Here is a 6995-nt window from a genome sequence, read left to right on the forward strand (position 1 = left end):
ACTAAATCTCAAGAGGTCATTGAAAATAAACGTAGTTGGGGGTTTTTTTTCCATCCTAGTTAGGTGGAGCTTAAGAAACTGTGCTATGAACTGTGTGCCCTAGCCATACACTAGGCTCTTTGGGAGGATATAAAAAACATGTAAAACATGGTGCTTCTTTCTGAGCCTCCAGCCTGAGTGAGGAGAGCAAGGGCATATGGTTCACTTTTTAAATTTGATAGACATTAGTACCCCACACTTTACATCTGAGGAAACTGCCTCAGAATGATGCCCAGGGTCCTGTGGCAATTAGTGATAGCTGCAGGAGGTTTCTAGACAAAGACCTGATATCATGAAGACAGCGTTTAAGGAAGACTAGTGTGTCCTTGTGTTTGGGTTGATGCTGTAGCAGCCACTCAGAACCCTCCATATCTTACTATTCTTCCCTTCATACTCTGTACACAAGGCTCTTTGAACTTCCCATCAGCCCCTTGATTGAGTCAGCCTCTTTCATGCCTCTGGTCTTTTGCACATGTGCTCTCTGCCTAGAACTTTCTTTTCTCCCTCTTTCTTGGCTAGCTGCTCCTGAAGTTTCCCAAGGCTCTTGGCCTTTTGATCCCCACTACAGGCACCCCACTCTCTGATAACGCTAATCCCTAGTAAATTCTAAGCACCAGGAGCGCAGGGACCATATCTGTCTTTCATCTGTAGCTTCCCAGCGAGTTGTAAAGGACCTGGTCTATAAATATTTATTGAATGAGTGTTGCTTAAGACACTGGAAGTTATTTATTAATTAAGACCAGTTAAGAAATGTTATACAGTAAAGAACTTGTCTTTCTGGTTCTTAGGAAGGAAACTCTGAAATCCTTGGAATTTCCCTAGTGATAGAAGTTCTTTGTTATTCACAGTGAGCCCAATAGTTTATCCTAATGAAATGGCTAGTTTATGCAAAGGAAAGAATCAGGATGGGAGTAGGCCACACCAGAAAGACCAACCATGTGATTAGAGGGTTAGCACTTTGAGTCACTTGCTATTAATCCAACAAAACCCCAATGAAGGTTCTGAACACTGAGGCTCAGTGAAACTTCTTGGTTGGTAAACACATTAATGTGCTGGGAGGGTGGTGCACCCTTACTCCTGAGGAAAAGGGCATGGAAGATGTACTTCAGGACTCTCCAGACCTTGTCGATATGCATCCTTATGATGAAACAGGAATCATAAGTACAGCACTTCCCTGAATCCTGAGAATTATTCTTATAATTTTTGAACCTGTAAGCATCACAGGAACCCCAGAATATACAGCCAGATGGCCAGAAATGTGGACAGCCGGGGACCCATGAGATTTATGGCTGGCACCTGAAATTAGGGTAATCTTATAAAAAACTGAGCCCCCTTACATTGGTGGGATCTGATGGTCAGCACCAGAATGGTATTGTAGTATGTCCAAATTGTTGTTAGACCATTTGGGGGTGAAATGGATTAAGAGCTCATTATAATATCCCAAGTTCAGTGTGATGAGGGTCTACACTAAGCTGGTAGAAATAGGAAAGAGATGAAGCCAGATAAGTGATAAGCAATGGAAGCAATAATATGGGTGATTCGCAAAGTATAGAGAAAGAATGAGCATTTTAAAGACAGAGGCCTGGCCAAGAATGGAGACACCAATGGCAAGTAAGACAATGAACGTCTTGGCTGTAAGTGGGGCAAAGAGGAGAGAGATCTTCTGTTCTTGCCCCAAAGTCACAAGATTGGGCACTTGACCCTCTGTCTGCCACTTCCCAGCAGTGGAGTCCAGGGTGCAGGGAAGACTGCGCCATGTCAGTGCTCTGCAACATTTCTTCCTAAGGATCCAGTGTCTGGAGCTTGTGAACAGCACAGGTCCCCACCACCCTCAGAGTGAGCTACATATTCTCACAAGGTTCTGAGCATCCTGTTTCGACTTCTCAACAGACACATGCCCTCCTGCACCTCACACCTGTTTCTTAGCCCATATTCTGCAAATGTGAGAAGCTCTTTTCACCTGCTCTGTTTAGCCAAGGCCATTTCCTTGTAATAGGTGAGGTATTTGGCAGTGGGGACAGTTCTCTGTAGTGTGTTTAGAAAGAATGTAGGAAAGAGTAGCTTGCCTCAGTGTGAAGACAAGGTCTTCAGAGATTCAGTGGTGGAGGAAAACAGGCTGGTTCCCTTGTCTCTTCTGTCGCCCTGGATACCTTCCCAGGGGCATCCCAAGATACTCCAGTGGCTCAAGCAGTGGGAAGCCATTCAGCTGGTTAGACTGTAAAGTTAGTGATGCCATTTCTTCTCAGCCTCCCCCATTTCTGCCAACCCCATAAATGTTGGGTTACCAGGCCTAACACACTCTTCCTAGATAACTGTACCATGCATGTACTGGTGCCTCCCAAATCTCAATGTCCCCCCAAGGACTTTTTCTGACCACCTCCTGGATACCTCTGATTTATGTCCCACCAATACCTCAAACTCAGCAGGTCCTGAGCAAAGCACATTATCTTTCTCCCAAACATGCACCATCTACTGTGTTCCTACTACAGCTAATGAAATTATCACCCACCCAAAGATCCAAGCAAGTATCTGGACATTAGTTCTTCTCTCTCCTTCTCCCCTCACATCCAGTTCCTAGTGGTTCTATCTTCTCATGTCTCTCAAATCCTTCCACTTCTTTCCATACCCACTGCCACCACCCTGGTTCTGGCTAGCATTATTTCTACAAGAAGACTGCAAAGCCTTCCTATTGGACTCCCCACATGCGCTCCTGTGTTTCTCCTCGGTAGCTAGAATGGTCTTTCAAAAAGGCACATCTACTCATCCTCTATATAACCCCCTTCAAATTGTTTTCCATTGCTCTTAGGATAAAATTCAGATTCCTTAACATACTGTTAGTGCCTGTCTCACTTCCCATATCTACTTAATGTTCCAGACACACCCACCTTTGCTCAATTCCTTAACTCACTGTGTCCTTGCTTGTGAAGCTTTGCAAATGTTGTTCTACTTTCCTAGGGTGCCTTACCTTCCTTTTCTTGTAATAAGCTACTACTTATCCTTCAGGTCTCTCCTAATCCCAGGAATCCTTCCTTGATCTAAAAGTCTGGGCTGCATCCCCTGCTGTAGGCTTCCATGGTACCCTGAGCTTCCCCATAAGATACTTCATTGAAATTGCTTGTTCCAAGTCTGTCTCCATGTGTGCACCCTGGGAGGAGGCTCTTGCCCATTTTCTAACCTGAATGACAGACTGGGTGGGACTCTGTGTCATATTGTTTGCCCCATTCTGTAGCCACAGGCTGCTCCTCAAGCTGACCAGGCAGATGAAGCTGCACAAACCCCACCCCCACCCCCCTTCATTAGGGGAAAATGGCTCAAGTTAAAGAACATTGAAATGGCTATTGCTGGAAGTTGGATAAGGTGGAAAGAGATGGACTGGAGGAAAAAAATATGGCTATCTCGATGACTTTGAGATCTGAGTACTGAAAGTGAAGAAGCAAGATGGGAGGTTATGGTCAACAGTAGGGTGCTTGAAAAAGTAAGTTTGGAGATAGAGTCGATCTAGGTGATGTCAAAATTCCAGATGAGGAGGTTGTCTAGGTAGAAGGGAGGAAGTCACTGCAGAAAAGTTTAGGATGTTGAAAGTCACTGACATGGATCCAGAATAATGGAAGGGATCAAGGTGGAGAACAAGACTAAGAACCAGGGAACGATGCCCTTGAATGAGGGGGAATTAGGGAGGGCTGAACAGAATACGGTTTGGCTACAAGTGATAGAAAACATCCAGATTAACAGGGCTTGCCCTGCCTGGTGCAGCTCAGTTGGTTAGGCATCATCCTATGAAGCGAAAGGTTGCTGGTTCGATTCCCAGTCAGGCCATATGACTGGGCTGTGGGTTTGGTCTCCAGTTGAGGCACATAGGAAGGGCAGCCAATTGATGTTCCTCTCACATCATTCTTCTCCCTTTCTTTCTTCCTCCCTTGTCCTCTCTCTAAAAATAAATAAATTATTTTAAAAAGTATTACTGCTTAAACAAGAGTTTATTTCCAACATTTAAGACATCTAGTGATAGCCTGTCCAGCGTTCATATGTACTCCTCAGTGTCAAAAGATGCAGTCTCTTATCTTGCTACTCTGCTCTGCATGATGCCAATTCCCAGTGCCACCTCATGCCAATACGGTACTGGAGTTCCAGCCACATTTTCATTCCAGACAGCAGGAAGCAAGAATGAAGAAAAGCGTACACCCTTCCTTTAACAACACTTGAAAGTTGTGTACATTGTTTTTCCTCCCACTGGCCAGAATTTAGTCATAGCTGTAAGGGAAGCTGGGAGATGTCTTTATTTTGAGAAGCTACAACCCCGCTAAGATATTGGAGGATTCTACTTTTAGAGGGGGGAATCAGTTATAGAGGAGTATTTGGCAGTCTCTTCCACAAGGAGTGATGGGTAAGTCAGCAGAACACAATGGCATAAACCTAAAATGGGCAAGCTTTTCTTTAAAGAGGGTGAAGAATAGTCTGGAAGTGATAGGGAGGACCCAAACTCCAGCTCCCCAGCCAGAGAGAGGTGAGGTGAGGTGAGGTTTGAGAATAAAAGCCACTACTTGGAGAGGTTTTCAGAGGATAGCTGGTTTTCTAGGAAAGTAAAGAGGGGCAGAAAAGAGCCTGGAGGAGTTTGCTAGAGGGCCTTCGTGAGGGGTAGGGAGAGACAGGGGCTGGGTCAGGGCCCAGGAAGGACAGAGTTGTGTGGCTACTGAACAAAAACAGAGATGAGAAGCTGAGTGGACTGGTGGTCATGGCGGTGTCTGAGGGTCGGTCTTCCTCGGCCAGGGTGATCCAAACAAGAAACTGCTCCACCACCAAAATGTATAAATTTACCTATCACAACCAATCATCAGGTAATCACATACCATCCTATTTGTACATCAACCATTTAGTAAACTTGACATCTGAGCCTTTGTATCAGCCCCAAAAATGTACATTTGAGATTGTAAATTTTATATATACATACACATTTCTTCCCTGTCCGGGGGGGACGGGGGGGGGGGGGCGCCCCACCCACAGAGCCCCCCGTTGGCCACAGATGAGAATAAATCTACTAAGACATGATCTGCTTGGGGAGGAAACGTAGTCAATCTCTCAAAGGAGAAGGGCCAGGAGCCTTTTCCTCAGTGGGCTTTTATTAGGTTCAATTTGCACAGGAATACAGGTAAAGCTCATCAATCATTGTCAGGCAGTAAGGATCAAACAATAGATAATATACAAAGAACTATGAGGGCTTATTCTGAGTCAGGGTCAGTTAGCTACAGGGCTATAAAACTTTTGCAAACAAACTCATTTCATGCTTGACCCTTATCAGAAAACTGAAGGCATCCTTAGCAAAGCAGGTGTCACAGGATTTTATGTATTCTTTCTTAGGCCTGATTGCCCTGGGGAGCCTGCTCTTTCCAACACAGGGCTACACCCACCTCTGGTATTATTTCAGGCTTAGGTGGAGCAAGGGAAATAAGGCACCCAAGAGATTAGACTTCTCACAGACAGAAAGAGGACACAGACAGAAAGAGGACTCAGGCTATGTCAAAGCTGAGGGGCGAGGGTCCATCACCCCCTTTTTCTAGAGCCCCCCAAGTCCTTCCCTGAGGGCTCCTTCATGACCATGCCTGTCTTAGGTCATCCCTCCCTGAGGAATCTTACCTGTCATTGGCCAACCGGTCATCTCCTTGCTCAGCCGCTTATAAGCTGTGTGATCTACAGGCAATTTAACCTCAATTCTTCCTTTTATTTAAATAAAAAGGAGGACTTCTGGCCAAGATGGTAGTGTAGGTAGATATCTTTGCCTCCTTGCACAACCAAAGGACAACAAATGTAAAAACAAAAAATAACCAGAACTACCATAAAATCTAATTGTATGGAAGTCCACCAACCAAGGAGTTAAAGAAGAAACATTCATTCAGACCAGAAGGAGGGGCAGAGACAGGCAGCAGGGGAGGAGAGGATGGCTTGGCAAGGTGGCAGCTAGAGGACTGGGAGGGCAAGGCAGGGGCTGGTGGAGTGGGGGGGTACTATATTTGTGTGCAGATAACTGGAAAGAACTGGGAAGTGAGACACACCACACAAACCCAGGGATCCAGAGCAGGGAAATAAAGTCTCAAAACCTCTGGCTGTAAAAACCTGTGGGAGTTGTAGCAACAGGAGAAACTCCCAGCCTCACAGAAGAGTTTGTTGGAGAGACCCACAAGGTCATAGGAAATACACAAACCCACCCACCCAGAATTAGCACCAGAAGGGCCCAATTTCTTTGTGGGTAGCAAGGGAAGTGACTGAAAACCAGCTGAGAGCTGAGCAAATGGCACTGCCCTCTTGAACCCCTCCTGAACATACAACACTACAACACGGTGAGGTGGGTTGTTCCACCCTGGATAATACCTAAGGCTCCATCCCTTACTACAGCTGCACTGAGACAAAAAAAAATATGGCCCTAATGAAAGAACAAAGCTCCAAAAATAGAACTACGTGATGAAGAGATAGCCAACTGGTCAGATGCACAGTTCAAAACAGTGGTAATCAGGATGCTCACAAAAATGGTTTAGTATGTCACAAAATGGAGGAAAAAGTGAAGGCTATGAAAAGTGAAATGAAAAGAAATGTACAGGGAACCAACAGTGATGGGAAGGAACCCAGGACTCAAATAGACGGTTTGGAGCAGAAGGAAGAAATAAACATACAACGAGAACAAAATGAAGAAAAAAAGAATTAAAAAAAAATGAGGAGAGGCTTACGAATTTCCAGGACAACTTGAAATGTTCCAACATCTGAATCACAGGGGTGCCAGAAGGAGAAGAAGAACAAGAAATTGAAAACTTATATGAAAAAATAATGGAGGAGAACTCTCATCTGGCAAAGGAAATAGACTTCCAGAAAGTCCAGGAAGCTCAGAAAGTCCCAAAGAAGTTGGACCCCAGGAGGAACACACCAAGGCACATCATCATTACATTACCCAAGATTAAAGATAAGGAGAG

Source organism: Phyllostomus discolor, chromosome 8 (genome assembly GCF_004126475.2).
Source record: "Phyllostomus discolor isolate MPI-MPIP mPhyDis1 chromosome 8, mPhyDis1.pri.v3, whole genome shotgun sequence".
Taxonomy (NCBI): domain Eukaryota; kingdom Metazoa; phylum Chordata; class Mammalia; order Chiroptera; family Phyllostomidae; genus Phyllostomus; species Phyllostomus discolor.